This window comes from Triticum aestivum, chromosome 1B, assembly GCF_018294505.1.
Source record: "Triticum aestivum cultivar Chinese Spring chromosome 1B, IWGSC CS RefSeq v2.1, whole genome shotgun sequence".
NCBI lineage: Eukaryota > Viridiplantae > Streptophyta > Magnoliopsida > Poales > Poaceae > Triticum > Triticum aestivum.
The window spans coordinates 275,083,137-275,090,372 of record NC_057795.1 but is presented as its reverse complement, the minus strand read 5'-3'; positions in this window follow the sequence as shown (position 1 = coordinate 275,090,372).

Here is a 7,236-nt window from a genome sequence, read left to right as displayed (position 1 = left end):
CGGCCTTAGTTTGCAAGGTGGCTGCAGTTGGGGTTTTGTCCTCCTTCAACGGTGTGTTGGCAAGCCAGAGGCTCTCCCTTTTCGCTGATGACGTCGCGCTTTTCGTGCGCCCCACGGTACCGGATCTCACATGCATTAAAGAAGTCTTATACCTCTTTGGACACGCTTTTGGCCTTCGAGTGAATTATCGCAAAACATCGGCAATTTTGATCCGGGGACAGCAAGGGGATCAGGACAGAGTGCAGCAGTTATTAAACTGTCAAATGGGGTAGTTCCCCTGCAAATACTTAGGGTTGCAACTCAGCATCCACAAGCTCACCAAAGCGCATTGGCAGCCAATGCTCGATCAGGTCAAAAACTTCCTTCCAGCTTGGCAACGTGGCATGATCCAGAGACCCGGGAGACTAGTGCTCGTTAACAGCGTCATAGCAGCCCGCCCTATACATCACTTGCTAGTCATGAAAGCTCCCCAATGGGTTCTCGAAGAAGTGAAAAAATGGATGCGTGCTTTTTTCTGGGCTGGGAAAGAGGAGATCAATGGCGGACAGTGCTTGGTTGCGTGGCATACTATCTGTAGGCCTAAGCCGTACGGTGGGTTGGGAGTGAAAAATCTGAGGACCCAAGGCCTGGCCATGCGCGTGCGCTGGGAGTGGCTCAGGAGGACTGATCCCTCAAGGCCTTGGCAAGGGCTTCATCTCATGGTGGACAAAGAAGCCAAAGCGGTGTTCGATAGTCTGGTCCACATCGAGGTGGGAGAGGGCAGCAAGATCTTCTTCTGGACGGATAGATGGATTCATGGGTTTTCGGCGAAAGATATCGCCCCTTTGATCGCCGGCATGGTGGACAAGCTCACGAAGAGAAAAAGAACGGTCTAGGATGCGCTTCTCGAGGACTCCTGGGTCAATGATATCTCAGGCGAGTTAACCTTCACGACACATCTGCAGCTCATTCACTTACAACATGCCTTGGCGACGATTCAAAGGAATGCTTCGGATGATGATGCGTTCTACTGGCCCTGGAGTGCCTCGCGTTCCTATAGCGCTAAATCCACATATAGTATGCTTTGTCAGGGCATGACTCGGTTTGCCGCTGCCCAGTGCATATGGAGAAGTTGGGCGCCCCTCAAGTGCAAAATCTTTGCTTGGCTTGCCTCTCAGTATCGGTTATGGACTTCGGACCGACGTGCGAGGCATGGTCTCCAAGATACGACTTCAGCATGTTACACATGCTACCAAGAGGAGGACACAACAGACCATATCCCTGCTGGTTGCGTCTACGCGAGACAACTTTGGGATGGTTGTTTCCGGCTGCTTCAAATCAACGTCCAAATTCCGAGCTCCGAGGATACTTTCATGGTGTGGTGGGACAAGGCGAGGAAGTTCTTCCATGGAAAGCTCAAGAGAGGTTTTGATTCGCTTGTCATCCTGGCCGCGTGGCACTTATGGAAGCAGAGGAACGCTCGGGTGTTCAACCGCAATGATCAAGTCCGCTCGGAGACCAACCTTGTTCATCTCATTAGATCAAGCTTTGGAAGAAGGCGGGTCTAGGAGTTGAGGGGTTAGATCCTTTCGTGAGAGAGTAGGCTTTTGTGTTTTTTCTAGGAGTTAGCGTTCCCGTGGTAGGGTTCTTTGTCCAACCGCGGAGTCTTGTACAACTTTTTCTTCTCTTCTATAAAGATAAGGTACGCCTTTGGCGTACTCTCGAAAAAAAAACTTTGTATTAGCTTAATAAATACAAAGTTAGTACAACGTTGGATCATCTATTTTGAAACGGAGGGAGTACGCAGGTGTAGCATTGGTCAGTATATATACCTGGCTTGGAGGAGGAATAGTAACAGAGGATGAAAGCCAATCAAGTGGATCCGCCAAGATGGCCTCCCAAATCTCCACTTCGTCCGCTGGCTCCATTGTGTGTATGGATCTGCAGCAGCACATGACATGAGCACAAAGTCAGGACTCACGACTAAAACCATTAGCAAACAACAAGCAGACTAGCTAAAACTTGGTGCTAGAGGTAGCTCGTGAATGAACTAATCGGCCATGAGAGGGCGTGTTGCACTATAACGATGATGACTAGATCATGCAGAGATCTGCAGAAACCATACACACGTATATGCATCCGCTAGCTAGCGCTCGTATGCTGCGGCCTACGCACATGCATGCAGAGTTCTCAAACCAAGGCCGCGCTTGGGACATCGGTTAGATTTTCCACCCGTAGACAGTTACCGCTGTACGTATATTACTGGACGGACGGCAGTAAAATACACCCCCCGTATCTTTTCCCCGTCCGAGCGCGGAGTGTGACCAAGCCGTGAACTGCGGAGTGGCAACACCACGCCCAGCGCTCCCTCGCGAGCAGCACCTCCTGCCCGTCCACTACTCCACCACCAGCAGTGCCACCCGACCGCACACGACTGCCGAGAAGGACGCCGCGACGTACGGGCACGCTGGCCGCCCGCGCCACCCAAGGCAGGATAGAGTCGCACACCACAGGCGTCTCAGACGGGAGGAGCTCCCGCAGCGTCTGGGACACCACACCACGCCTTTCAACAGGGAGAAGCACTTCGCGTCCAAGCCGGCCGGACACGGCGTCGAAGCCGCCGGAGAGGCAACGATGGCAGCCATGCGGAGGCGCGCAGGGTGGCGCGGCGGGAGGCAGAGAGCGTGCGTGGAGCGGAGGCCAATCTCAACGCTGGGGCAAGACTGTCGCCACGCTCGCTTGCCAACGCGGAGGCCAATTAAACGACGAACCAATCGTGACCTGGGGTTACCCGGTCAGTGGAGATGGGTGGCGCGCGTGCCGTAGTTCGGCAACAGGAGACGAGGGATGCGGTGGATAACCGTCAAGCACAGCCGGTGTCGTCGAGGCAGGGGCGCCGGGCGCGGACAGCAGGAGGAAGAAGAACAGAAGCACTTTTAGTGGTGGAGTATGTGGCAAGCTCTTTCTTTACGGGCATCTCTATTATTAAAGAAGAGTTGGTATAGTCGTTTTTCCTCCTTTTTAGTCTTCTTTACTGGCATCTCTATTATTAAAAAAGAAGTTGGTATAGTCGTCACTTCTCCTTTCTGGTCTTTTCCTCCCCACGGTCCCAGCCTTTTTAGTTTTCTTTCGAAAGTTTTTGATCAAATTGTTTCCGCACAAAATAAAAACCAACATAAATCTTTACTATTAAAAGGGTCTTAAAGGAAAGTTGGTGTAGTCGCTTCCCCTTCTTCCTGATCTTTTCCTCCCCATGGTCTCACTGGTTTTCTGTTGAATTTTTTTAACCCAATCGATTCCACACAAAATAAAAACCAACATAAATCCTTCTATTAAAGAGGCATTAAAGGGGAGTTGGTATAGTCGCTTCCCCTCTTTCCTGCTCTTTTCCTTCCACGTTCGCATCCCTTCCCCCCCTACTATTAAAGGTGGATGTAAGTTGTATGTCGGACAATATTCATGTTGATCTAATGGAATAGATGTATGCCCATGTTGCATTGCACGGACTTCTTGCTACTCCCTCATTCGGGTTTATGAGGTTCTTATATTTTGGGCTAAAGTTTGACTTATAAATTTAACTAATAAAACGTAATTTATATGCCACAGAAAATATACTGCCGGAAAGCTTTTCGAATACAAGTTCAACAGCATACTTTTTTAGCATATATTGTGTATTTTATTAGCTAAATAAGTGGTCAAAATCTAAGCCAAAATATGAAAAGGCCCAATAAAAACGAAGGTAGTAGTCTTTAATTAAGTTGGAGATCCCTGCTCTTGGCTGCTTGCGTGGGAATACATTATTTATCAGAGTCAGATGTCGTTCTCATCCGACTAAAGGACCCACAAAGTCTTTTTTTTCTATCTGCCTTTTCTTTTCTTATGGAAGCTAAAGGAGTGGGTTCTTGCAAACATGTACTCCCTCTGTTCCAAAATAGATGATCTAACTTTATACTAACTTTATACTAAAGTTAGTACAAAGTTGGATCATCTATTTTGAAACGAGGGAGTATGATTTACAAACGATCAACACATGGGGTGTAGTCATGCATATTATCATATTTCTTTTGGACTCTCAATACAAACACTACAAAACTTACGCCAAATGAAAAAAAATCATGATGAACATCTTTTTAGAAGATAAACTCTCCGCTAAAAATTTATTAACAAGTTAACTACTAATAGTTAGAAGTGTGAAATCATGATCTAGTTTTGGTGGATGTAATTAATCCTACTTAGAAATAGATGGATGATTGTCACATCAATGATGGCACATAACAACTTGAGTTATTGACTATGACTAGATTCCACTTAGCTTGTTGGAAGTTTGGTACTCCCTCCATTTCATAATGTAGTCCGTCTATCCTTTTTAAGATTTAACTTTGACCATAAATTTAACCAATATGAGCGACTGGGACGAGAGCATGATAGATACATTTGAATTCATATTCGAAAGAAGTTTTCAAAAGTATAATTTTTCAGTAAAATAATTTATGTATTATTGGTCTAATCTATGATCAAAATTAAATCTCGAAAAGTATGAGTGCACTATATTATAGAATGGAGGAAGTATCAAATCAGAAACATAAAGCATGCACCTAACGGGGTCAAAAACTTTTCAATCCAGTTTCACAATTATTATCATTTGAGTTACAACTTACAAGTGGCTTGCGAATCAGCTATCTTTCCATAGATTCGTGGGCACAGGAACATGGTCACGTCGCTGTCACCAACACACTTCGTCTTGCTCTTTATTCCGGCCACCGTTGTTCTTGTATCTCCTGTCATTTTCTTCGTACTTAGCAAGGGTGATCTGACTCCACATTCTAAACAGGACCTTGACCATTGTGATTTTTTATTTATGATATGAAACTATGTTTGTCCAGAAATAATTATGCATGTGGTATTATGTTTATGACTGATCTAAGACTTAGTTAGTATAGTTTGCAGTTATAGAAATTATAGAAATTCATTTAGCCTCAGCTTGTGGTTATTGAACTGTGTTGTGTTGTCCTTTCTTCCTCCCTCCTTTTTGGTTTGCAAGGTTTCATGCATTTTTGCCCCTCGTCTCTTTGCGCTTGGTGTTGCTTTCCGGAAAGAGAGATCGGTTATTATCGATCGTTCCCTCAAGTGATCGGTCACTTCTCGCTGACCCCTTAGCACCTTCGTGGGTCCTAGCTCGGACAATTTGTATCTCGTTTTCTTCTACCGATGAATGGTATGCAAGCTTTGTATATTTATGAAAAAATATATTTTGGGTTAGACCTTGATCACAATTTTGATTAGCAAAATATAATTATATACCACAAAATATATATTGTTGAATTTTTATTCAAAAGAGTTCCAATTATGTAAATTATTTCTTACAAATTACTATTGTTTTATTAGTTAAAGTTATGGTCAAAGTTTGACCCATTATATATGAAAAAGCCTTACAAACCAGAAGGAAGTGAATACTTATGCCATAATATACTCCAAAGAAAGACAATAAAAAATAGACAAATGGGCACCAAGGGAATGAGCTCTTCATTTCACATTTTTCACATCTCCGTAGGTCACCGAGACAAAGTGACGAGGGTGGCGCCTTTGAGCGAGGCTCCCTTTTTGTTTTCTCTCTAGCCGAGCTACGGAGCGGTTGAAACGGAGAGCAGTAAATAATCCGTCGTGCATGCAGCAGATATATGGGGTGTTTGGTTCAGGGACTTTTTAGTCCAAGTCCCAGAGACTAAAAAAAGTCCCTAAAAAGTCCCTAGGAACCAAACGGGAGGGACTTTTTCTACAGGGACTAGAAAAAGACTCTACTAGAGAGTCTTTTTTGATTAGTCCCTGGGACTAGAAAAAGTCCTAGGACTTCTGAACCAAACGCCCCCATACACTGGTGTACAAATTAGTATCTACTCTCTTCGTAAAAAAAAGCATTTATTCCCTCATTTCCGGGTTATTTTTAGAGTTTGGAATTGCTTATCACGCATACCACGCGATCCCTCATTTTCGGTTTATAAGGCTTATTTTAACTTCTTTTTTTCAAATTAGAGGGTTCATCTCCATCTTATTTTAATTTCAAATGCACATTAAATTTTGCATGCAAGAATTAAAAAGGAACACACCAATGCATATAATGTTCCTACTCATCTAGTGGCCAAGCATGCATGCACTGTAATTAATGCAAATTAATGCATGAGTTTAATTGCGGTAGTTTGGTAAAGTATGAGATACATTCCTCCTCCCATAAAATGCCTTGGTTGATGAGATTTAAGATTTGAGCCTTATAAACCGGGAGGGAGGGAATTAAGTTGTTATCTAAACACACTTCGTCTTGCTCCCAAGTTTTCATTTATGTGACAAGTCGTTTGGTCATGAAATAGTATTCATTAGTGTAACAAGTCGTTGGAGTATCATTATATTTTATAGGTTGTTGTCGAATTACATGTGGTCAAATATTATCAAGTCTAACCATAAAGTTTCTCTCACCTTTCCAAAACATTTTTTTTTGAAAAGTACACTAGTAGAAAAAGAGGCTTTCGTCCAGCCCCATTAGTCGCGAAACTGTAGGAACCGCGACTAATGAAGTCTTTAGTCGCGGTTCGGCAGATGAACCGCGACCAAATGCCTGGGCCCAGGGCGCTCGCGGGCTTTAGTCGCGGTTGGCCAGGCCAACCGCGACTAAAGGTGCCCAAAGGCCTTTAGTCGCGGTTGGCCAGGCCAACCGCGACTAAAGCTCCTCCCTTTTAGTCGCGGTTTGTGGCACGAACCGGAATTAATGGGGTTGAGACCTTTAGTCCCGGTTCGTGCCACGAACCGGTACTAAAGGTCCCATTTTCAAACTCTACCCCCCCCCCCCCCGGGGATCGCCTTTTCAGTTTTAAAAAAAATAAAAGAAAATAATGGAAATGTTAAAAAAATAAAAGAAAATAAGTTTCTCATGTGATATGTGGTCTAGTTGTTGGGAAAATTTGCAAATGTGAATTTTGACTTTATTTGCAAAATCTCTCTGAAATTTGTAAAAATGGGCATAACTTTTGCATACTAACTCGGATGAAAAAGTTTTTTATATGAAAAATCATCTACTCGAAAAGTTACATCCAAATTTAACTGGGGGAACCCCGTTAAACATTTTCAAAATCCTCAAAAACCTAATAGAAAAAAGTTACGGGGCTTGTAAGATCTAGAGTGGAAAAAATTGAAAAAAATTCAAACAGTGGGCAAACTATGGTCAAACAATGGTCAAACTAATTATTCTAGAATATTAGTGTTACTAAA